Source organism: Synchiropus splendidus, chromosome 3 (assembly GCF_027744825.2).
Source record: "Synchiropus splendidus isolate RoL2022-P1 chromosome 3, RoL_Sspl_1.0, whole genome shotgun sequence".
Classification (NCBI taxonomy): Eukaryota; Metazoa; Chordata; class Actinopteri; order Syngnathiformes; family Callionymidae; genus Synchiropus; species Synchiropus splendidus.
In genome coordinates this window covers 8,929,153-8,953,164 of record NC_071336.1, presented here as the reverse complement: position 1 = coordinate 8,953,164, position 24,012 = coordinate 8,929,153, and the positions used below count along the sequence as shown (strand labels likewise).

Below are 24,012 nucleotides of genomic sequence, written 5' to 3'. Positions count from 1 at the left end.
GCAGTACAAAGCCTTTGTCGGCAACTTCACTCATCTGGTACACGCTGTCAATTGTGGATTGTTCTTCTCTCTTGGCACAGCTTGGCAATTTGACTTTTTGTGACCATTTCAGATGGAGATTTATTACAGGAGCACCAACATTTCCTATTTTAAAACATTAGAGGTCACCAGCGTCAGGTAATGGATTTTTATCTGCCAATAATCCTGGTCACATCACAGCCGCAGGACCATTGACATTGTCTCTTCTTTTTCATGACACTGACAGCCCTGGTTATCTTCCGATCCGTCTGTCAGGCAACATTTTGGCTGCGGTAAGGGAATTCATTCTCCAGCATGATGACTGATGCACTATAACTGGATGTCAATGTGATGATTCTAGGTGAGAATGGAAGCCCAGGTCATGGCTGCCACCAGTCGCCCACCAGCTCCTGTCGCTGGGTAATGATCATAGATTGTGAAAACTAATTTGTCTAATATTCTTACTCAGAAAATGCTTGCTTAGTTTTCAGTTTTTTTTGGCAGGAGGGGGATATATGTTTGTCACGTGTGAACAAAAATTACATTCAATTCCTGCATTCTTTTCCTGCAAAAATTATATATATATACATATATACATACATATACATATATATATATATATATATATATATATATATATATATATATATATATATATATAGTCAGTTGGAAGACATATTTAGAAATGGCATTTAAAGTGTCTGATAAATTTCTTGATTTTTTTTCCAACCCTAGTGTGAACGTCACCCACGACGTTGTGTTGGAGATTCCCAACAACAGCTCCTTTGTGGAAGAGTATCTGACGGACGCTGACTCAGTCATCATTGCTGTTAATCAGCTGTACAACTGTACAAAAAGTATGACCACAATGTCACAATGTCATGTCATGTGCTCAATAACTATTGGCTCTTCATGTTGTATCTTGATTTTTTTGTCGCTTGCAGGTTGTCCATTCAACGTCACAGGTGAACCTACCTTCGATGTCGACAGTGAAGAGGAGCTTTTGAATAACCGTGGGTTTGCCTGTCGAATATCACCAGTTTTGCTCCAGAGCAGATTTCCTCTTATTTCTGAAGGAGCCGCTTTTATCATCATGTAGACGTTGAATTTTCCTGCAAGTGAATGCTATTGTTAGATCTCAAAGATCATTCTCACAGAGCCAATCCAGCACGAATAACGACCAGAGTACTTCGAACGTACAGAATGTGGACACAGGATTTGGTTCACTTCAAACCATGAAAGAATTCTTAAACATAACTTGATGCATTTGATGAAGGGATGTCAAAGTCTAACACAGCTTTCTATCTCTCCTCCAGAGATCTGTGATACCTTTGTGGAGAATAAAAATTTGACTCATCTCTATGAAGCAAAGGAAACTGGGACAGGAGGCATCGTGTGTGTGACGCCATGCTCCGAGCGTCATTCAACATTTAAAAAATGCTACAGCAGGTCACTCTGCCAGATCAGAGCAGACGGCGCTTACTGCGAGTAAGTGACTGGAAATACAATAAGTGGAATAGCAAACCTGTACCTGACCTGATACTTGTGTCATATTCCATAATCATTGTGAACATTTATTGAAGCCAACGATTTTTTCTGTTCAAGGGTCTATTTATTGTCCTCAACTCAAACATGGATGTCGCCCTACACAGTCAGCAGCCCAGATAAAGGGGTCAACACTTGACTCTCAATGTTTTACATGCTAACTACGTCTGTTTATGATTTTAAAAATCCAAGTTTTGCTCAGGTTGGACGCATCATTTTATGTCAGAGTATTTGAATCTAAGATTTCTGTTCCTTTCTCAAGGTTTTGTTTTGCTCCATGTGGCCTTTATGTGTGTGGCTGAAGTGAGCGATCGCTGTCATTGAACTGCTGCCCTCCATTATTTCAGTTGCTTGGACCACATGTGGTACTTGGCTGCAGACTGTGCATATCCAGTGCACAAGACTGCATTTGGTGCAGGGTTTGGTGCCACCCTTGTTGGCCTCGTACTGACTGTGGCGGGCCTGACGTCATACAAAATAATCAAGAAACAAAGGCTGGAATGGTAAGGAGCTCCATCTTCTCTCAGTTTGAAAACAATTTTCGCCCCAAATATGTTTCATGAGTGGACATTGTTGCCCTTTTTAGGAAACGAGACCTGAAGGAGAAGCTGGTGAACCAGTGTCTGAAAGAGGACTTCCAGTGGTGGCGCTCAAACAGCTCCACTGAGCCAAGTCACCTCAAATGGGCTGATTCAGGTCAGTATTGAGTATTTTCAGGAAAGAATGTTTTTCAAATCCACCATTATCTATCATTAATTGTCTGGTGATGTCTTGAAAGCAACAACGTCAACAGACCAACACCTATCTTCCAAATGTTCTCTTACATTGACAAGAAAGGTGAAATGACATTCCCAAACATCCATGGCTGCTTGTCCACATCAAATTCCTCTCCTGCTGTGCTCTCGCTCTCGTAGCGTTTCTCAAACACCTAACTTGTAATATTGGCTGCTTATGGACTCAAATGTTTGTTTGTTTTTTATTTCAGTTAAATGATAGAATATAAATGTATTGAAGTAGACTCATAAGGATGTTTATATTAAAACTGAAGAGGAAGGTTCATGTGGGTGTTGGCGGAGATTCTATTTCTGCTGAATGTCATCTGATGTGAGGTTTGTGACCTTGAGATGTTTTCCCAGCAGATGATTATAGAAACCCCACGTACATACATGATGAATGGAGCACAAGCACAGAGGAGCAGATGAGCCAGCGACCCACGCCTGTCTACAGGGTGAATTCAGCACCTCTGTACTCCAACAACCGACAGCCCAGCCCTGGTTGGGACAGCAGGCCTGGCTCTGATGGACATTCTCCTCGCTCCACTGGGAACTCCGTCAACTCCAATTCGACGGTGACTCCCTCCAACCCACCGGTCAGTAAACTATCACAAAACTCTGAAGCTCTGAAATCGGCGTTTCATTTTCATCTGATCCTGGATCAGGATAGTTCAATTTTCAAAATTTCAAGAGAGGCAAAACTTTCTGCTAGTTTGTTTGGTGTTATTTAGCCTCTGTTTTGACTTTGGCCTCTGAGATCAGGCACCACAGTTGAAATTGTTATTTGACTAAACATGAAAGCACAATTAGAGTTGAATGGTGTTTATTTGGTGTTATTATATTTATATGGTGTGTATTCATTTCTGCCACGTTTCCTCCCCAGATGAGAATCACGTGGCGTCAAGACAGACCCTCACAGGAAAAAATTAACTTCTTTTGAAGGATATAAGCTTTTTTCTAAGATTGTTAATCCTGCCAGCTAAACTACTTTGTGCTGCTTGTGACTTTGCACTGTTTTATCCGATTATATATTTATATCTTCAGGTGTATATATTGAATGTTTTAGCATAGGTTTATTCAAAGGTGAGATTGGTGTCAGGGTTGCGACTGCTTCTTAATTTGTCTGTTTCGACAACATTGACATTCTATGTTACTTTGAGTGACACTAGGGCAGCGGATGTCCAAAACTGGTCCTCAATATTCCGGGGTGATGCAGGTATTTATTCCAACCAATCAGGCAGAGAGTTTAAACTACCAGGTGTCATCTGATACAAGCAACTGACACTCAACTGATAACAATGTTCAGGTACCTGATTGGTGTGGTAGATGACTTGGAACAAAGACCTACACCACCCCAGCCCTTTGAGGAGCAGTTTGCACTGCACTGCACCAGCTGTTGTCTGGTCCTTTGAGTTTAAGGTCCAGTAGCAAAGGAATTGTGGAACACTTCTTTCTTGCTTTCTTCTGCCAGAGTAATTACTGTGGTGTAACTGTACTTTGTTGTCCAGCAAACTCACCAGACCAGCATAGAAAGTCATGCCTGACATTCCTGTGTAAAGTGTATTTAGCTGTAAACCAAAATTTTCAGAAATATTTCACTTGATGTGTAATGAATGAAATGAAATGGGTGACAAAAACATTGAACTTTTCATGGTTAATGAAGGTTTTAATGTGCAATTGTGTTTTACGCTGTTTTGATACATCTTTATTGTGTAGTGTTGTCTTTAATGTCTTTAATTCCATTCCTGTTGTTTCTGTCAAATTTCCCCACTGTGGGGCTAATTAGCTTAGATTTGACTGCCTTTCTAGCCTTCAAACATCAAGGACAAATATTAAACATTAAAGAAAAATAAGTTACTGAACATAACTTCAGTACTATGAATACGTGCAAAACGTATGATAAACGTCCTGATAAATCCCCCTGTTCATCATCATTCGTCTCCTTTTGGAAACTCAGGAGAACAGGGCCCAAGTGGTCCTGGAAGGACTTTGCGGATCATCTTTCGAGCCTCGGGAGTCAGCTCGCATTGACATAATGTCATACAAAACTGCACTTCTTTTAGGTCACGGGTCATCTCTCTGAGGGCCTTTTCTCCTCCTCCACATCAGGATGAGCAGGCGGCGCGTTTGCACCTGCTCTGTCCAGTGACGGCCCTGGTGGCCCATCTGGACCGTACTAAAGTGGTACGGAAGTCAGAGAGATTTTCATATGTTTTGGTGGTCATTCGGTGGGGACGGCAGTGTCCACGCAACGCTTGGCATGTTGGATCTGTGCGGACCGAAAACACAACCATAATGTGGGAACATGATTGCCACCAATGAGCGCGCCTCTTAGATTTCATTAGATTAGAGGTCCATCATTTGAGTATTCAAGATGGCGCCGACGAAGGCTGGCCTCTAAGTTATTTTGCATGTTTTTATGTTTTGACTGGGCATCCATGTTTCCTTACACCCGTGATGACTTGATTAATATCAGGTGTAGCACTCCGACTTATTACCTGTATTTCTGGTGTCAGTTTCGGAGTTAGTCCACTTTTTGGCTGGACAGGAGAGACTGAGGAGGAGAGGGGTAATGTACCGGTTCACCCGTTCGCCTTCGCCAAAGAGGATCACGCAAAACCATCCCAGGATATTCCTCCCACCAGAGAGCAGAGCGTGTTGGATCACTGCTACACATCGCTGCACAACTCTTACACCACCCTCTCTCGAGCAGCATAGGGACTCTCTGACCACTTGATGGTTCATCTTGTTCCCACATACAAGCAGAAGCTGAAGTTGGCAAAGCCTGTTGTGAGGAGCATGTAGATCTGGACGAGTCAGCTAAGGCCGTATATTCAGTTGTTGCTAATGGAGTGCAGTTGTTGTTGTTGTTGCTGGTGGAGTTCTACACTGCCATCATCCAGTCCATCCTCACCTATCACCGTGTGGTACAGCAGCGCCACCGCCAGGGACAAGAGCAGACTGCAGCGCATCGTGCGTTTTGCTAAGAAGGTGATCGGTTGCAGCCTGCCACCTCTTCTCACCCTGGTCATGGACTGTTTGTCCCTCTTCCCTCTGGCAGGAGGCTACGGTCCATCCAGACCAGAACCTCCAGTCACAGGAACAGCTTCTTCCCCTCGGCCGTCAGACAGTCGAATTCGTGATCAGCCTTTGTTGTTTGTGGGTTATTTTATCTTGTTTTATTTATTTTTTTGATAGAACTTTATTCCAAAGCACTTTCCTAGTTGGTGGGATCCCCACCGACCATGACAATAAATTTGATTCTGATTCTGATACATTTAGGTAGCAGTTCTCAGCCAATGACTCGGCTATAGTGTGGAGAGGGCTCCAGATGATCACAAACTACAGGCCACTTACACCCCCCACTCTGAACAACCTCGCTCTTGCACAGGACTTCTACTACAACATTAGCGGTTTTGAGAAGCCATTTTGCCCCAACACTTCAGCGGACTCTCCACCACCCCCTTCCACTTTACAGCAAAGGACTGTAGTGTCTCATAGTCACTGACGAGCCACCCCCTCAGCTCCCCCTTATTTATTGCACAATGTGCCAAAGCACTTTGCTTCCTTGGTGGAATCCTCACTGACATTGGAAATAAAGCTGATTCTGATTCATTTGACCCACAGTCACAGCAACAGTCAATGACAACAAAAACACAAAGACACTCAAGACATTAAACACGTTCACAAAGCATCAGCATACATAAAAAACACAAAGCTATAAAGACAAAAATGTTCACAGTGAAGTCACAAACTATCGAACAAGACAAGACAGTACATAAATAAATACCCATAATATACAAACAAATATCACTATTTCAGTAAATAAATAGTGATAGTAACTAAGAAAAATGTAGATTGAGTTCCATAAAAGTTTACCATTGTGCAACCTGACAGCACTGGGCAGAAAGGATCAGTCTGCCGCTGAAGGCGCTGCTCAGGACTGTCAGGGTGTCCTGGAGGATTTTAGTCAGGTTAGCCAAGATGGATGACAGCTTGGCCACAGTCCTCCTATCTCTGACCTCCTCCATCGAGTCTAGAGAGCAGCCCAAGACTGAGCTGGCCCGCCCTCCTCACCAGTCTGTCCAGCCACTTTCTGTCCCAGTCCAGGATGGGGTTTTGTGGGCAAAGTTAGCGGTGTAGAGGGTGAAGAGGAAAGGAGCCAGGACTGTGCCCTGCGGCGCCCCCGTGCCGCAAAGCAGCATGTCCGACACAATCCTCAGGTGGGCGAGGATGAGTCTCTACAGACTCTTCATTAGATGAGATGTCAGTGCCACCGGCCTCTAGTGGTTTAGGTCCTTCAGGTGGGGGGTCTTCGGCACTGGAAGCCAGCAGGGTGTCTTCCATGCCTGTGGGACGATGCCCAGCCTCAAGCTCAGGTTGAACATGTGCTGAACAATTCCACACAACTGGTCAGTATAGGATTTCAGAAGCCTGGAACTGTTGCCATCTGGATCTGCTGGTGCAGGGGGAGCCCCTTTAGGTCCTTTCAGACTCCTCTGGTGTTGTTCTGCTGCAACTGAACACCGCACAGTCCTGGTGGGTACTGTGTTCTCCATGCCGATGTTGATCTAATCTGTGACAGTGTCAGTGTTTTCTCTCCATGGGTTTCACTGAAGACTTCCCACACAGCCGAGACAGTCCTGTTGGATCCTGCTCACAGCTGAGTGAAGAACCGCAAGAGCTGCTTCACCATTAGCAGAGGGAGGGATGTAAACAACCCACTTGAAAACGCACTGACCTCCTCGTCACATAGAACAAGAGGGCTAAAATTGTTTACAAAAGTCTACACTTGCCGTTGACATGCAACATGTTTTGTTGCATATACAATTTCTAAAAACTAACAAAGAGCTAGTTTATTATTTCATTTCTGAATTGAGTGATTGCATGTCTGGGTAGTAAATACAGAACCACGTTCCATCATCAAAAATTAAAGGACAGTTTGATTTGAAATAATAGAAATTAAGCTAACACTATGTTTCTTTAAAGTAAAATCATGATTGTACTGTGGTCATTTTTTGTCTACAGTACAAGTACAGTAAGTACAGTAAGACATGAAGGATGTAATATTTTGAAACATTTGCAAAAAGGCTCCTGAAATATATTCATCAATAGAAACTTGTTCAGGTGGGTTAAAGACGATTTAAGGGCTATGAAGGGTTTTAAATGGGTATGAATTAAGGGTTGGTCATCTGGGTTCACATTTGGGTCACAACCACTATACAGGCTTATATGTCCTCTTTAGAACATGAAGGGAAAATGTTTTTTACAGGCTGGTGAAATCATTGCCAGTCGACCACACCCAGCCAGTTAAAATGTACAGGATAATCTTTGATCTTCTCACTGGAAAATAAGTCAGGCGTGTCCAACTAGGTGTGAGCTCATGGTTTTTCACCTTTGACCAGTGCCTGTCCTCACTGTGCCGTATGGGTTTCGTATACTAATAATCAGCATCTCTGTTGAGTGCAAAGTACAAAATTGTTTTGAAGCTATGCGAAGCTATGACCATTGATGGTATTGTGATGGCTATTGAAACTGCATTTATTTTGTGTTTCAATCATCAAGTGATGATACAAAAGTGGACGTACAAATAGAGGTTTTGTTAAATCAGTTAAAAGACACATGAGTTTGTCTGAGCCTGGCTGTCAGTACATTCACTCAGTTCGCTGCTAGTCATTCAACCCCTCCCTAAAGCTTTCAACATCTCTCACAGCATTTTATTGCTCTATTTCAAGTAAGTGTCACATGCCACCGTCAAGTGTTCATGGACGATATGAGTTTGTTTGTTTTTTTCCTCATACAACATAAAATCAATAATTGGTCGGCTTCCACACCACAACCAAACCCTAACAGCAAGAAAGCAGACAGAAGGTGGAAGTGAAAATTAGCCGAGTTGTGGACAAGCACGCTGGTCTGACAGCACACATTTGGGTGCTTCATTTGGCTGTTTTTCCTCATACAATTACTTGTTTCTTTTTAATTGTGTCAACATTAGTGTAATGAGAATAGTATAACAAGCAGGATTACTGCATGCACTATTTTAAAATATAATAGATGAAATCATCATAAATATACTGGACACTTCTCAAGTCAAACAGAAGCTGGTCTAAATTATGGACATTTGATTTGGGACATATTTAAGAATTTATTCAGCCAGATTTCTACAGTCTACTTATTAAATCAGATCTTTTGTATCTTTGGTATCTTTTGTACAATGACCAACAGATATAAAGGCAGTTCAAGATCAGACACTGAAAAGCTACAGTCACTTGTTAAAACTTCAGTGTTTCAGTGTTTATTCCAGGTTTTCTGAGCACTTACATGGTGATTTGTTTCATTCATGAAAAAGCACTAATACAACCAGCAAGATTTGTAGCTCTGAGAAAAGGGCATTACAGCCAGATACCTGCAATTTGCATTCAAATGAATACATTCATGCACTGTGTAGCCACGAAACGCATGTATTGAGCATGTGTTACGAGAATAATATAAACAATAAGATGCTTATTTTAGTCACTGAATACAGGTAACATTCCACTGGTAAAATGACTGTGTCTTACATACAGAGTTAGTCAGTGTCAGCAAAGATTGTACTTTTCCTGTAACCGAGAGAGATGAAAGCCTTTGCTGTGATGATCACAATGTATAAAATACTGTTGCTGAGAGTCTTTGGCAACTTCACCTCCTTGCATAACGTAATAAATCTCTTCTTGCAGATAAAATATATAACCCGTATGTCAAAGCTATCGTGATAAATTTTTCAGGCAGTTACCCCTGGGTATGTGCAGCCTGCACAATCACCTTTCCTCAAGAGCTTGCATAAAGATAGCACGTTTTTCTGCAACAGGTTGAGATACAATCTTATCTATGTTGTAAAGAAACACTCTCAGAAGGGTTTCCTATGTGTCATACCTTTGTTAAACAAAATGCAGATGCAATTAAAAGGAGAAAACAGCCGTAAATTATGATATTCACATTCATAAGTCACTTGTACAAACTATTACCTACATGAAAATACAAGGAAACTTCTCAGTCCCGACAAAACGTTTTCCAAGCACAGAAATTTAAATCTATCCTCCATGGGAGTAGAGTGTTGTTTTAGGCGGATTTGCTAATTATATCTATCGCAATACAATATACACAGTTTGCCAAACATTTGGGCTGCAAAACATCTCATGCCGCACACTGGCATTTATATTGATAAAAAATGTCTACTCACTCAATGTTTGGTCAAGCAGAGTGATCTAAAATGTAGGGGCATGTCGGGGCACACATATATATATATATATATATATATATATATATATAAAGAACGGAATACAAAATTAATTATTAAACCATCACATCATAAATCAAAAAGTTTGATAGCTACAGCAGTCAATAATAATGTCCTTCACACAGTCATCTTATTTACAACTTAATCTTTCACTTATGGAGGGATGAATAAGTGAGGCATGTCAAGCCCAGTTTGTTGGTAGCTTCATACTGAAAAATAATTGTTGCCTTTGACATGGCTGGAGTCATCAGTTTTTCTTTCAACACCCTTGATCAAGAGGTCATTAAAACATTATTAGTGTCTTTCAAATGTCATAATCGTATACGTTTATGAAACTAAAAAGTATGATTCAAATGTGAGTCACCATGGGAGGAAAACAAGGGTGCCTTCCTGAGCACACTGCAGCACATGCCTGCGCAATCTGAAGAGAGAGATTATTAACCTGATCAGGAGAGAAAAAATGTCTATCTCATTGGAAGGTTAATATTTCCCTGAATAAACTACCTATCTGCCTCTGTACCAGCAGCATATCAGCCAGAAATCAATTAGTACAACGTATAGATTAGGGTCTTATTAAGCCTGACTATACTTTATATCACATCATACATCATATATTTAAAGGAAAAAAGAAGAGGAAAGAAAAATAGACCCTGAGCAATCAGGGGTATGTTGTTGTTCTCTTGATGTTGCATTTATATTCCCACCTTTATTACAATTATTCAGTTAGACAACTGACACTCCATACAGGAGGGAACGGGGGGCAAGTGCAGTGACCTGGAGGAGCTCGGCAGAGTACAGGACAAAGTATGGGTGAGGGTGGCCTTAAAAGTGAGTCACACAATTTTTTTTCATCGACCTTGTGTGAGATGTTCCCTCTAGTGACAGAGTCTCGGTGATACACCTAGCAAAAGCGTTTTTGTCTGTGCTTCCTGAAATTCACAAAGAATAGATACTCAGCAAACTCTTGAAGTATTGAACTAAAGTATACTGAAGTATAAACACTTCAAGATTTTTTCAAGGAACCGGAATATGGCCTCAAAAATTGTAAGCAAGACCTGTCTTCAGAGACAAAATACATTGAATCAATTCACTTTAATCTGTGAACCAAATTAATTTCATTGCCTGGGATCTTCTGGATGTGGTAGCTATGATGCAAACGAATAGACTGAAGAGATCATCATCATTATTATTCATTTATTTTTGTTTTCAGGAGTTCATGCACGCTGTTTTATTTTTGTCAATATTAAATACAGTAAACCACTGTACTAATAAATATTCAAATTGTGCTCAAGTAATAAAACTTTTGATGGTCAATGGAATAAATAATCGTATGATATTATTGCCTGTCATTAAATGATTAAACATGATTAAAACCTGTGCATGAGTTCATGGTTTCATCACTCGCTTTCGCTGTTTTTGGAAGAACCAATCAGTTATTTCCTGTATTGAGCATTATGTAAAACGAGTCACGATTTTCTAGCAAGCCATAAATACATTTTTGTTGAAAGTGATGTCATGCTTTGAAAAGGGTGGGTCATACATCATCGTTCAGCGTCCGAAATAGACTTCACAGATTGACTCAATAAATAAGCAGTGTCGGCGTTAGAGCATTAAAACTGCTGTGGTAACATCAGCGATACGCCACAAGAGGTCACCACAGTTCATATTGAGTGCCAAGACGGGTGCAAGTCTTCCTACCAACTAAGGAATCTCACACCGTGTTTTAAACGTGAACAGAAAATGAAGAATGGCAGTTGTGATCTTGAAGGTCAAATGTGTTTTTTACTAGAGCCATCATTACAGTATAAACGACATGTCCTGAGTTAACACTGCTGGGGCCCTGCGTTCTCTCTCTGTGTGATTGTTTTGATGTTCTCCATTGGCACACACACACACACCAGTGATCCTGGTTAAAGTAAAGTAACATTGTTATAGAAAGCATTTATAGTCAAGGCTACATCACTGAATAGTTTTCATTAAAGTGCCCTGTATACACTTCTTAAAAATTATCATTTGAAATGACCTTTTCTTTCAAACAGAAAAGATATTCAATCAGTCTCAGTCTCTCAAAATTAATTATCGTGGCTGACTTGTGTAAGCCAGATAATTCAGGTTTGTTAACATCAAAACATTTAGAATATGTGATACCACTGACGCTACCAGAGACAAACTTCAAATATAGCATCTTCATCTTTTCTTACCGCTGTTTGAGTCAGCACCAAGTGTATGAGTTCTGTCTAGTGTTATGCACAACTGCAGAAGTATCCTCACATAAATACTTAGAATGTCAGTGCTTCTTCAGCCTCCAGGCAGATGCTTGCTCGTCCGCCTGGCTGGACGACTACAATAAAGAGCTTCTGAAACACTTTGAATGAAGTAAGAGGAAAAAAACAGCACATTTAGTTTGAATAGATGCTAAAAATGTCTGTGTGATGGACAGATGGGAAAGTGATGACGATATATTCAGGACTCTGGGTTGTTCTTGCTGAGATAGTTATTCAAAGCAGCACATCACATGAATGACAGCATCCATGCATTACATGCATACGTTATGCACAAATCCTTCCGTCATCCCCTTTTGATAAAGAATCATCTGTTCCTGTATGAAATAGTGGGTCTTTTAAAAGGTCATCAATATGTCAACCTAAATCTATATCAACAAATAACAAGTGTGGCACTTGTGAAAATACTCAATCATTCATGTAAAAAAAAAAGCTTAGGTAGATGAGATGTATTTAGGTTTTGGAATCAACAGATCCAAGTAAAGTGGCATATATGTATCAAAAAGTACTCTTGTGCGCTAGGCCATGGTCCAGTGATCAAATGTGACTGCGGGTCCAAGGCCTGTGTGAACGAGAGTGCACAATAAGCAGACAGTGATGGACAGTGGCGGAAACAAATTACATAGCAGATATGGTGCAGAGCGAGCCAGAGGGAAGGAAAGGAAAGGATTGATGCCTTCTGCCCCGTCAGTGTTGCTGCAGTAGCAATTAGATAATAGGTCTGGATCAGCAGCACGCAGCCGCAGCTCAACACCATTAGTGATTAGAGCGCAGACGCTGGATATGGACCAGCACAGAACCGCACTTCTCGCTTTGCCACACCCTTAATGCTATCTGCATGTGACTTTATTAATTTGATGTGTTTTTTTAAAGGCTATATTCCCTCCATTTTTCACAGTCAGCTCTGCCATGCACATTTACTGGATTCAGACATTTGGATTAGTGGATGTCAAATTTTGGTGATATTGGTTTGGTGTTTGGTTTCCAACAGATGCAGATCACTAATTTTGATTCAAGGCCAACTGGATTCTTCCGCTGTGGCTGGCTGGGATCATCAATAAATCCATCACAAAACAAACCCGACCAGCTCTCACGATATCAGGAAACAGGAAAATAGCTAGCACAAATCCATAAATAATGCAAGGACTTTTCATTGTAATTTTTAAGTGAAAGAGGTCTGCAGGCCACGGGTTGATTAAAAGGCCATGAGCTTCGTAGTTTCTTTCAAAGTCCAAAGCAGTCAAAGAGAAGCTCCAACCAGGGGATCAGCAAATCCTGACCTTTCCTGATCATGGCCACATGTAGTGAGGCTCACAATCCTTCATGAATGAATAGGGAACTTCACTCACACAGAGAGAGAACCCAGGTCCTCTCTGTGCCCAGGAATACCTACAGCAGCAACTTTATTGCTTTCAAGAGTGCAGCACATAAACACCATATCACTCCTGCGAGGACATGTTTGACTTGCTAGACTGGTGGAATCACCTGAGTACACAATGTTATAGGATGATAATGTGGATGCTAATGTTGAGCAGGAGAACAACCACTGAATACTCGTGAAAAGAAATAGTTAGTGGCAAGAACAAGCTATTGATTTTGTTGTATTCTTGAACTACACCAGAAGGAGTAGGATGCATTTTAGTGGGTCCAACTTTGGGGAAGTAAATAGTAGCCTCTTGTGCTGAGCAATAAAAACACAGATGCAACAGCACGAGCACATTTTTAACCTCTCATTTCAAACTGAGGGTCCTTGGGTCACATATGGACTAAGGTGTGGTCATTTTGGCCAGCGTCATAATTGAGTAATTGTCAGTAAAGTAAAGCACAGTACTGTGCAGGGCACGTTCTAAACTAGGGCATTCAAACTCATTCATAACTGGAGGGTAACATTTTAAAAGCCACTGGTTCTCAGCTGCTGAGTTGGGAGGTTCTCAACCATTTTTTGTTTCCAACTCACTCATAAGTCAATTTCTTTTTTCACCATTTAAAAAAATGTCTGGGCCTGAACACGTGTCAATCATGTGAATCCATGATCAAAACAAAACAGTCATGGAAGAGAGAAAGAGAAAGTGCAAATATAATAATTTCAAACGTCTTTGTCACGTACAGATCTGTTAAATACAAGTTAAACTAAACAATATATACTGAGTTTGTCGAATCTTCCATGTATAAAGTGAACAGACACTGCTGTGGCTTGATATTGAAGTCAAATTACACATTGGTAGGCACTGGATATTTAAGAACTTGAAGCAACTGAAAAAAATATTTATCCTTTCTCAAACTCAATCATAAAGTTCATGAATTCATCTAAAAAAATAATCTAATTAATTAGAGAATTGTGATGACTTAATCTCAATTAATCACAGTTTAATTGTATAAGAATATTTGCCACATTTTTCAGTTTGAATGAATTTGGTATATTACTGAATCAAATGATGGACCCATACATACATTTAAACAACAACATATTGTTTACTTTGCATCAGTTTGACAATAGCACAATAAATCAGGATGGTGGCTATATTCAAGTTTTTATATCACCTTATTCAAACTAAAGCTCTTTTAATGTCTTGAAAATATTTGTATAAGAATTTCAATTTTATAAGTATTTCAAGTACATTCAGAGTAGTGGAAACCCGGGCCATTGTGTAGTGAAACAAACAAAACAAAAGCAAACAGATGCTTTTGTTTGCTTTTGTTCAGGGATGTTGTTATCATCCTAGCTGCCACGTGTCTTGTGCATCAGTGTGATCAGTGGACCAGGAACTCCTGCACTTGCAAAGGTTCCCTGTTGTCTGGAGAGCAAACTGTTTAATTACATTAAATTAAATTAAATTAACAAGTTAATCGCTATTAATTAATTAATCTCGATATAATATAATATAACATAATATAACATAATATAATATAACATACTATAATATAATATAATATAATATAAACAAACCTTTTCGTGTGGTGATTTTCACAGACCAATGAACACAACGGAAAACTAGTGAAACCAATAAGAATAGATGGATGGATGTTTCTGTGCAGTAACAAAGACGGACGTTAACAGCATCTGCACATTCATGCAGGATCATATTGATTATGTAATATACTAGCGGTGGCGCACTAGCGACTCAGTCCTAATTCACTGAAAGCTGCAGACCATGGAGGGAGAAAAGGAGGGATGAAGACGACTGGCTATGTGAGGGCAGAGAAAGCTTAATTTGAGAAAGAGATGGAAGCCGCATTGGGTTGAAAATAAACTTTAAATAAACTCGTCCCCTTTCCAAACTGCCTTTAATCACAGGACAAGAGTTTTGCACTGACACCTAGATGGGCCTTTGGTAGAGAGCCAGGATTGTTCACGACTGGTTTCATCTGAAGAATGAAAGTTTTGGATAAGACTTAAAGTAGCATTTGTCCAGATCCACTCACTCTCAGAAGGGCCGAAAACAAACGATAACATTGTGGCTAAAAGAGGATCAACATTGAAAACATTTTCTCAAAGTGACCATGTAATTAGAAAGGCTCATATAGTGAAGTTACTCCTCTCAAGATAATATGTTTCTCTCTTTCACACTACAGTCGGACCACAGATGTTAGTCATTTGCAATTATCAACTGAGTCGTGATACAAATACAAGGTAAAACCATGTTCAATAAAATCTCTCTCAGAAACTAAGCACAAGTTTGTCTTGATGACAATACAGAACGTGTACTGACATAGTACTCCACGGGACTGAAATACAAACCCTCAATTAGACAGAAGGTGTCTATCACAGGGTCCTATTGAGATTTCTGTGAATAATGCATAGATACTATCAATGTTAACTGTTGATCTGGATGTTTGGTATTAGTCCTATGAACTTTATTAGTAGTGTTAACAATCATGCTTCATTTATCATATAACTATTTAGCTGATAATGTAACCACCCGAAAACTGAAAATGATCAGTTATTATAAAAATAACAAAATTTAAAGTAAAGTAACCCTGCTTCGTGTGTTTGTGTTGCAAACACTGTCTTATTAACGTTGTCAGTCTTGACAGCTATGCCTTCCTTTTATCACCTGAGAAGACAGGACAAAATCTTTGTCCTGTTATGATCTTGGAATAGATGAGAAAAGAGTGTGTGTGTTCCTGCGCTACATGCATGTGTGTGTTTTAATGGACCCAGAGGAGCGCGGTGAGGTAGGACAGGTCAGCTTAAAGGCACTTAGGCTGATTAAAATCCCTCAGTGCTGCAGTTTGTCCTCTTGCTGCCGTCTTTCAATGAATGTCCTGCAGTTTCACGACCTTGTAAACCAAAGACGTCAGTAGAAGAGCCGTACAAGACTACAGAGAAAACTGTGCGGTTCCTGAATGTTTTCACTAATGCAGGTATATTTTTCATATTTTTTGGCTTTCTGAAGGAGGCAGTGAGTGACAAATATTAGCGACTTTAAATCATAGGGGCTGAAGAGTGCCTTCCACATGAGCAAAGAGTTCAAATATCACTTTTAGATCCAGATCATTTCGACCATTAGCTCCATCTCTAGTCAAGGTCCTGTCCGTCACTCCCGTGAGGAATCGACCTTTTTAATGGGAGGACTTGTATCCATGAAGGTTTCTTGTTTTTCAGTGGTCCAAACCCAAGACATCAATAATCATCAATCATATTAATATTTCTTTCTTTCTTTCAGGAGAGCCTTAGTTACTAAATAATCATCACCATTTTTCATCTACAAGTTAAGAGTTCTCTTTTGAAAGCTCAAGTGTACAGCTAAATATAAAATAACTCCTTGCCATGAAAGGCACAAAATGTCTTCAGGAATACAAAGCAACTGTCTCACATTAATGGCATACAAATATCACTGAAAATAAACTACATTTTTTCCCAGATGAACTGTTTGAAATCTATTTCATCTGATGACTTGACCACCCAATCACTATGATTTTGTTTCAAAATGTGGTACTCATTTGCAACTGAAAGGGTCCTTCAGTACTGCTGATGTCTTGAGTAGGTAATAACTTGATGAGTAGCCGACCAAATAATTTCTGGAATCAAGAATTCTCCTTCCTACAAAACCAATTACCTGTTAGAGGCATGCCACAACATTCTCAGAACTGGTACTGGTCTGTCTCTATGTTAATGTTCCGATGTCAGACGCGGTTCAAGAGTGTGTCAAAATGAAACATGATGTTCAATCTTGGAATGCAAACTAAAATTCGGTCTATCAATTTATTGAATACACAAGACCAATAGTTGCAGCACTCAGGGCGTTACCTTAAGACATTCTTGAATTTCAAATAGCCAGTAAAAGCACTCCCTCATGTGAGACAGAGGTGCACCACGTTACAACAACCTTTCATTTTAAAGCACCGTTAATGAGTTCCACTTCAGTCGGCTGGGGTTAGGTGCGAGAGGTCACGGACAAGGAAGGAACCAAGCTCACACCACTGAAGCAATTGTCACACAGAAAGAACACCCAGTTGATCAAGAGAAATGGAGCTAGTGAATGAAGTCTGAGTATTTTGAACTCACTCAATTTGAAAAGCACTCACCTGTTAGTCTCCACTCTTGTTCCGATCTGTCTTGGCTCGGCGATGGTGAACCTGGTGGTGGGAGGGGAATTTAGGGATCCTTCATTATGGTTGCACACCCAACCTGCCAGATGAAAATAAGTGGTGGTAAATAATGACAAAAAAATCATGTACAACACCGTTCCCTTTTAAGGAGAGTCATGTGCTATGTTTAATGGTTTGCTACAGCTGTGACTGACGCTCTTTGTTCACTCTATAACGCTCTTTGGAATAAGTCAGTAGACAGTAAGTCCAGAAGTCGAGCTAGCTACCTGAGAGATAAGAAACAATTGGACCTATGTGGACTGCACAACATTTTTGGACATAAAAGCATTTTAAGAATATAATGACCGTAACTTTTACACGTGTTAATGCAAAAAAATAACGCCCAGTATTGAACATTGTCGTACTTTTAGCTGTGTTTTGCGAGGGATATTTCTCTCGTTCATGGCAGCTGTTGGCTCAACACGCTTGGCCGTTCTCGCGAGAGTTGGCGACCCTCCAATGTTTACAAGCAGTATTTATTAACAGCAGACTCCCCCTATCGTCACTGCTGCACGGCCCGGCTGTGTGAGTGTGCAGTCGAGGGGGAGGCTTCACCCACACACCGTCTTTGACAGCCGGCTGGAAGAGCCTCTGCTCCGGGGAGACGTTTTCATTCGGCGACACTCGTGTTTGCTGCTCCCCGCCTTTGCAGCGGTACAAATCTGGCCGCACAAGTGTTCGGGCTGCTTCGCTGAATCCAGGTAAGAAGCATTCATGAAAGTAAGCCCTTACTTTAATGCCGATTTACCACTTTACAATCTTCATTACATCAATTATATATCCGCCGATAGGCCGTTTTTTTCTGCTTCGCTGGAGAAGCTCTGGGTCATAGTCGGCTGTCACCGTAGCACTGTCACCGCACCACCGAACTCCCTTTCATTTTTGGGCAGTTTAACAATCTCTGCATTAGCTGTCCGTCTCGACAGTCGTTTCTCTGAAACCGCACATTTCTTGTCGATCTACGTGTGCAGTCTGTGATGTCGGTGTGGCAATACCGCTAATAAGCGAATTACTTTAATTAGATTTACTGTTAGTGTTTGATTGAATGTGCGATAGGCAGCGGTAGCAGGTTCCAGCCGGAGGAGACAGTTCAGGGAATCGATATGAGACGCGCCTGTGTGTCTGCCGTGTGTGATGCTAGAGTCTTGTTTCGTGACACATTTGCAACACGTTTCTACCCCGTGTCAATCATTTGGAAACATCTCCACGCCACATATCATTTGCATATCTGTCGTTATTTAGAAAAGCCTTTGATTGATTTGGGCGTCACACATTTTTTGTTTTCAGTACACGTGTGGCTCAACACAGACGTTCGTCGATAAGACATGTATTCAATCTTACCACTAACATGACATCATCCCTCCTTCTTTTTCTTTTTTAAACGATAGTCTGCTCACACTAATTCATATCTAAAGATTAGGTTTTCCTGTTTTCCATGGAAAGGTTCCCCAAATTGGGTCAAAAATCCCTGCACTCAAATAGGCTACAACTTCAACTTAAACAGTCAAAAAAGTCGCTTGTTTTGGTGCCTTGTACGGTGGTTGAAGTTGTAAATATGAGAAATATGATGTGAATAAACATGAGTGTATCTGTACAATTTCTGAGGCTTATTGACTCATGATATTGATTGTGATTTCACATTTAAGTCACCATTTAACAGTTTAGTTTGCCAAGTAGAGACATCATTGTATTCATGGAATAACACTTTTTTATTGAACCAAACTGATAGTTTCATGCTCTGGAATCATATATCGACCTCTGGTCGATATTTGATGTGAGGATTTAAGTGTTTTTTTTTTCCCTTAGATACTCCAGCTCCAGCTCCCTTTACTGTCCTAAGTGTCATTAGGTTTTTAGTGACAGTAAATTAACATATTGCATTCTGCATTCATCTATTTTTTTCTGAGATCGATTAGCATTGACAATGATAAATAAATCCTGTATCACCCCATCTAGTGTGAATTGACTCAAAGATTTTAGCACTCTGCTTATTTTTGCGTCCGAATAATAATGTTTGCATTCTAAAAAATATAAAATAATCATTAAAATTCCACAAACAGGTTTATGTTTGTGTCACTTTAAAGGTTGGGGTTTAAATTTTATTATGCAAAATAGATAGGAATTCATTTTGATCTGAGAGACACTTGACTCAGAGTAGATCCCATTGCCACATTCCCTGTCTTGTCTATTGTATAACAGCAAGTGCTTTCAGGTTTGCTGCATGTATTTTGGTGTGTGGTTGTAACATCGTGATCTGCTCTCCTCCCTCCCTGCTGCTGCTGCTGCTGCGCCTCGCTCTGGTCTCGATTTATTGCCTCTGTAAGTCATATCGGTAAATGCAGTCTTGGCAGGGCTTGGCCTGGATCTGCATTCTCGCCTTGACGACTGCCAAAGTGAGCTCAATACAAAAGTTTTATGTGCCTGTCGTTTCTGTGGAAGAGATCATTTTCTCTAAGTGAGTTCTGATTCTGCATTTTTGATGTCTGAGGAGAATTGTAGTGCTGCAGTGGTTTTTCGGTTTTACATGCTCATGCATGGTCGAACGAGCCTTCAATATTAGTTTCCTGGCCTTTTATGAAAAACAAATGTGTCCTACTAGAGCAATGGTCACTTCAAGAACAGTACTTCAATGAATGTCAAAGTTGAAAAGCTACTTTGTGTCCTATAATTTACATTTAGTTGCCTTTCTGTCATGCATTAAAATCCCCAATTATTGGCCGCTGTCTAGCTTCAAAACACATGAAAGCATAATATGGCTGGCGGAAAAAATCGAAATGTATTACATTTTTTAATGACAGTATTAAAGTATTTAGACTCTGCAAGACGCGTTCTGTTTCCTGGTTAACCGTTTCGAAGCTGAGATCAAGTGTGTTTCCAGAGCTGCCGATCAAATACACAAGTTTAATACTCGTGACAGACTTTTATTTTCAAACTATTGTCAAATGCATCCCATGGATTCACGTAGCTGATGCTAGCATCGGGCAACCAACTGTCACTCCACAGTACTATTTCGCGAGTGCACCATGAACTGCATTGAAAGGCGCGAAAATACCAAAAGCCTCTTTTGCGAGAGTTTGCGCTCTCTACTAACCGCTGCACATTACAGCTCTGGAATAACACCATCTATGTGATCAATGGTCCCGTGCTGTAAAACTGCGGGGAAAGTACTTCCCACGGCGTCTCTGTGCTGCTCCATCTGCGCTTCGGTCTATGATAATGCAGGTTCTCAATCACTGAAACAATTCATCCCCCAAAATATTACTGTCAGGACCTGTTCTGACAGTGAATTATACTCATCATAAATGCACAAATACAACCATGGATATCATTTTGACCTTATGTCTGTGGGAAACCATGATGCGCGTTTTGATTATTTAGTTATTATTTCATTAGTTTTTGTTTTTTTGTTAATAAATCACAATTGCGATATAAACAGAATTGGATAAAGAATCACAATATAAACCAGAATTGTAATATAAATCTGTTTCCAAATGTCAAGAAAATATCGAATCAGGCCAAATGCATATCGTCCTAGCCCTAAAATATAATATGCTTTACTGAAATCTACAGTATATTGTAGAATAGTTGCATAGAATTGTTTAAAAAAAAAAAAAAAGATAATCAGTTTGAGGATGTAAACCATAGCAACAAATTAATAAATGACTGGTCCATGCTTCATGCAACTTTTCTATACATAAAATTGCTAAGTGACTGCACACAGTCTATTTAAGGCAAACTCTAATGCAAGCCCTTGTTTACCTTGGCTGGACTTGTAGATGAGAAAAGCCTAAAAAGCCTATCAGGTCAAATGCTCTGGTTTAAATAGAAAAAATGGCAATTAACATACAAGTTGCTGTTTTATCATTTAACATTTTGCTATAAAATGAGACCAAACAATGATTTATATGCAACCTGGTGTGCAGGTAGTTGGACAGTGGCAACCACACCGTAACAGTGTGCAAGGTATGTCAGAGATTAATGCACACTGATGCCTACTTTACATCTTGAGAGACTTGTTTTATTGACTACCTCAAACCTTTATATCTGTTATATGTAAAAGTTGCAAGGAAAATGGTGTATGGTTGAAATGAAGTTAATTTGTGAATTTCATTTCAGATAATCATGCAAATTAAACACATTGGTTTCTTCCACTGAGTGAGAGAGAAACTCAGCTGTTGTTGGTACATGATGGAAAGTCAACATCTCATCTCAGTGGTTTTATACATGCAAGATTTTCCTCAGCAACACAACGGGAACTTGTTCCGAAACCTTTTTTGGGCAAGAGGTTTCGGTTCAGTTGAGATTGATCTTGCCTTCAGGATGGCACAGTTTTTAATGCTGCGTCATGAACAAAAGCCACTGCTGTGTAAATTTGAGTCTTTCTGAGTGACATCCAGATACAGAGCACGACACGTAGTCGGCCTCAGGTTGTGCGCAGAGCTGCTCACGACTGAAGACTCACTGGTTATCAACCTGAGCACCAGTTACTATGTGAATGTTACTGGCAAACATCAAGAATTAAAAGGCTCACAGTATGATCATCTATTTAAAGTGTTTTCTTTAATTGTGGAAAGCAAGTAGCGCATTTGGATTGATTGCAGACTGACACAATGATCCAATTTGTTGAAGTGAAAGGAAACATCGTTGTTCCACTTAAAAATTAAACACTGAAACCATTATGCCAATTTTCCTATTCGTCAACCTATTTTATTTCTCTAATTTGTGGTGCTCGGGATGGCGGTCATTCCACACTTTGCCAGAGAAGATGGACTGGATCCTCCTGGAGTGGATTCCTAATCCTTGGTGGGCACATATACAATGGTGGAAAAAAGTTTTTAGACACCCTATCTATTCTGCTGTGTGCTAATGGCAGGAGTATTGAACCACAATTTGATAATGTCATGGTTTATTTTTTTCAACAGTTCGTTTTTCTTGTATGCATTAAATAGTAATAGTAAAGTAATATACCATTTGTAATTGTGTCTGTATAATGTATAATTTCCCTCACACAAAAGTCACTTTTTTATTTTTTATTTTAGACTAATAACGAAACTTACCAAATAACAATAATACTGAACAACACTAGAAAAAACATTGCAACTTTTAAGGCAAATAAATAAGTCCTGAATTTGGCACAGTGATTTGTGGTTTAATGCTGCATCTGAGTCAGTGGGTGCACAGGTTGTGAACTGCAATTCGGTCGGCATTTTCCTGGAAGGAGAAGTATTGCCAAATGACCACCATCATGGCTGGCAGGCTCTAATGTCTGCTGCTGCAGGTCTACATCATTATGTATAAATACAAATAGCATCTTATTAAAATAAATTTTAAAAAATTATTTGTCATTTGATTGGCTGATCATGATGCCGATAAGTCGGCAGGCTGGTCGATTGGTGCAGCCCTCGTAGCCACAGGTTTTGAAACACAAAAAAGTAGGGATTCACCAAAATGAAATTTGTGGTCCAAGCGGAGTAAAATGAAACACTTGAATGCCAAATATCAAATGTGATTGTGAAGTTTTTCACGATAACACGTAATTCGTCCAGAATAAATTTTTGGAGATGCTTGTTGAATATTCTGACTTTTTTGAAAGTATTCTAGTAGCCTTTGAGATTAGGCCCTAATACTAAGTACACGTTCCAGAAAAATGCTGAGTTACCTATTGTGACTTCAGTTCTATGAATACGTGCGATGCCCTGTAACGGAGAACTTAACTGCATAATGTAGATAAACCCACAACAAATAAATTCTTGTCCTTTTGGCTCAAGTCTACTTTGCCACAGTGTATAGTTTGGTTGAACACACCTCGCTAACTGCAATTCTGTTCTCACTCAGCAACTCTTTAAAATATTTCCGTAGTGCTGCTATTTTGCCAAAGGCGCCAAGTTACCAGGAAATCTATTTGGTGCATCCTCACGAAAAATATTTTCCACAAATTTTCATGGTAGTGTTTCACATTGACTCAAATTCTAAGGAGCCCGAAAAAAAAACATTTCTGCCACTGCAGCTGCACTGCCATTCAGAAACCAAAAACGTTCTCTGATCTCCGATCCTCCTATAGTTTGTTGCCTGTGAAACCATGAGTGCATTTGTCACAGCTGACTTATGGTGACACTGATGCTGCTTCAGAGCAAGTAAAGAGCAGTGAGAAATGCAATGCTACTACGAGGAAACCTCTGGAATTCATGGTGTTGGACAACCAGCCATTTCAGTTGTAGAGGACCAAGTAATGCAGCACCTGAGCCCGCGATAAACCACACAGAGCCGGAAATACTTACCAGACACAGCTGCAGCCTGATAATAACTTGGGACTCTGTACTTGCATTGTTTTGTTTGTTTGTTCTCTCAATTGTGTAAAAGCCCAATAGTGCTGTATTCACGGATATTGTTTATTTCAAACAAGGTCAAAATACTGAATGTGTATGCTAGCAGTTATTTAAAGAAAAAAATCTCTGTCAGTAATAATTGATTTCCTAAAATCATTAATCGTGATCGGTGAGGAAAATGCAATTGGTAAATCTGTATT

At 40.0% G+C, this 24,012-nt stretch overlaps 1 protein-coding gene and 1 long non-coding RNA gene across 2 annotated transcripts in view; one reads left to right on the top strand and one right to left on the bottom strand.

Annotated features, from left to right (window-relative positions):
• Positions 1-793: 793 nt before the first annotated feature.
• Positions 794-18,052, bottom strand: LOC128755264 (uncharacterized). Its single transcript, XR_008414100.1, has 3 exons — positions 17,852-18,052; positions 17,424-17,526; positions 794-1,130 (listed from the first exon to the last, which is right to left on the bottom strand). It is a non-coding gene; the product is annotated as an uncharacterized LOC128755264 (long non-coding RNA).
• The window catches only part of ache (acetylcholinesterase), a 24,948-nt gene continuing 18,907 nt past the window's right edge, over positions 17,972-24,012 (top strand). The window contains exon 1 of the mRNA XM_053858464.1: positions 17,972-18,187. The gene's annotated coding sequence lies outside the window, so the exon portion shown is untranslated. The remainder of the gene's footprint in view (positions 18,188-24,012) is intronic.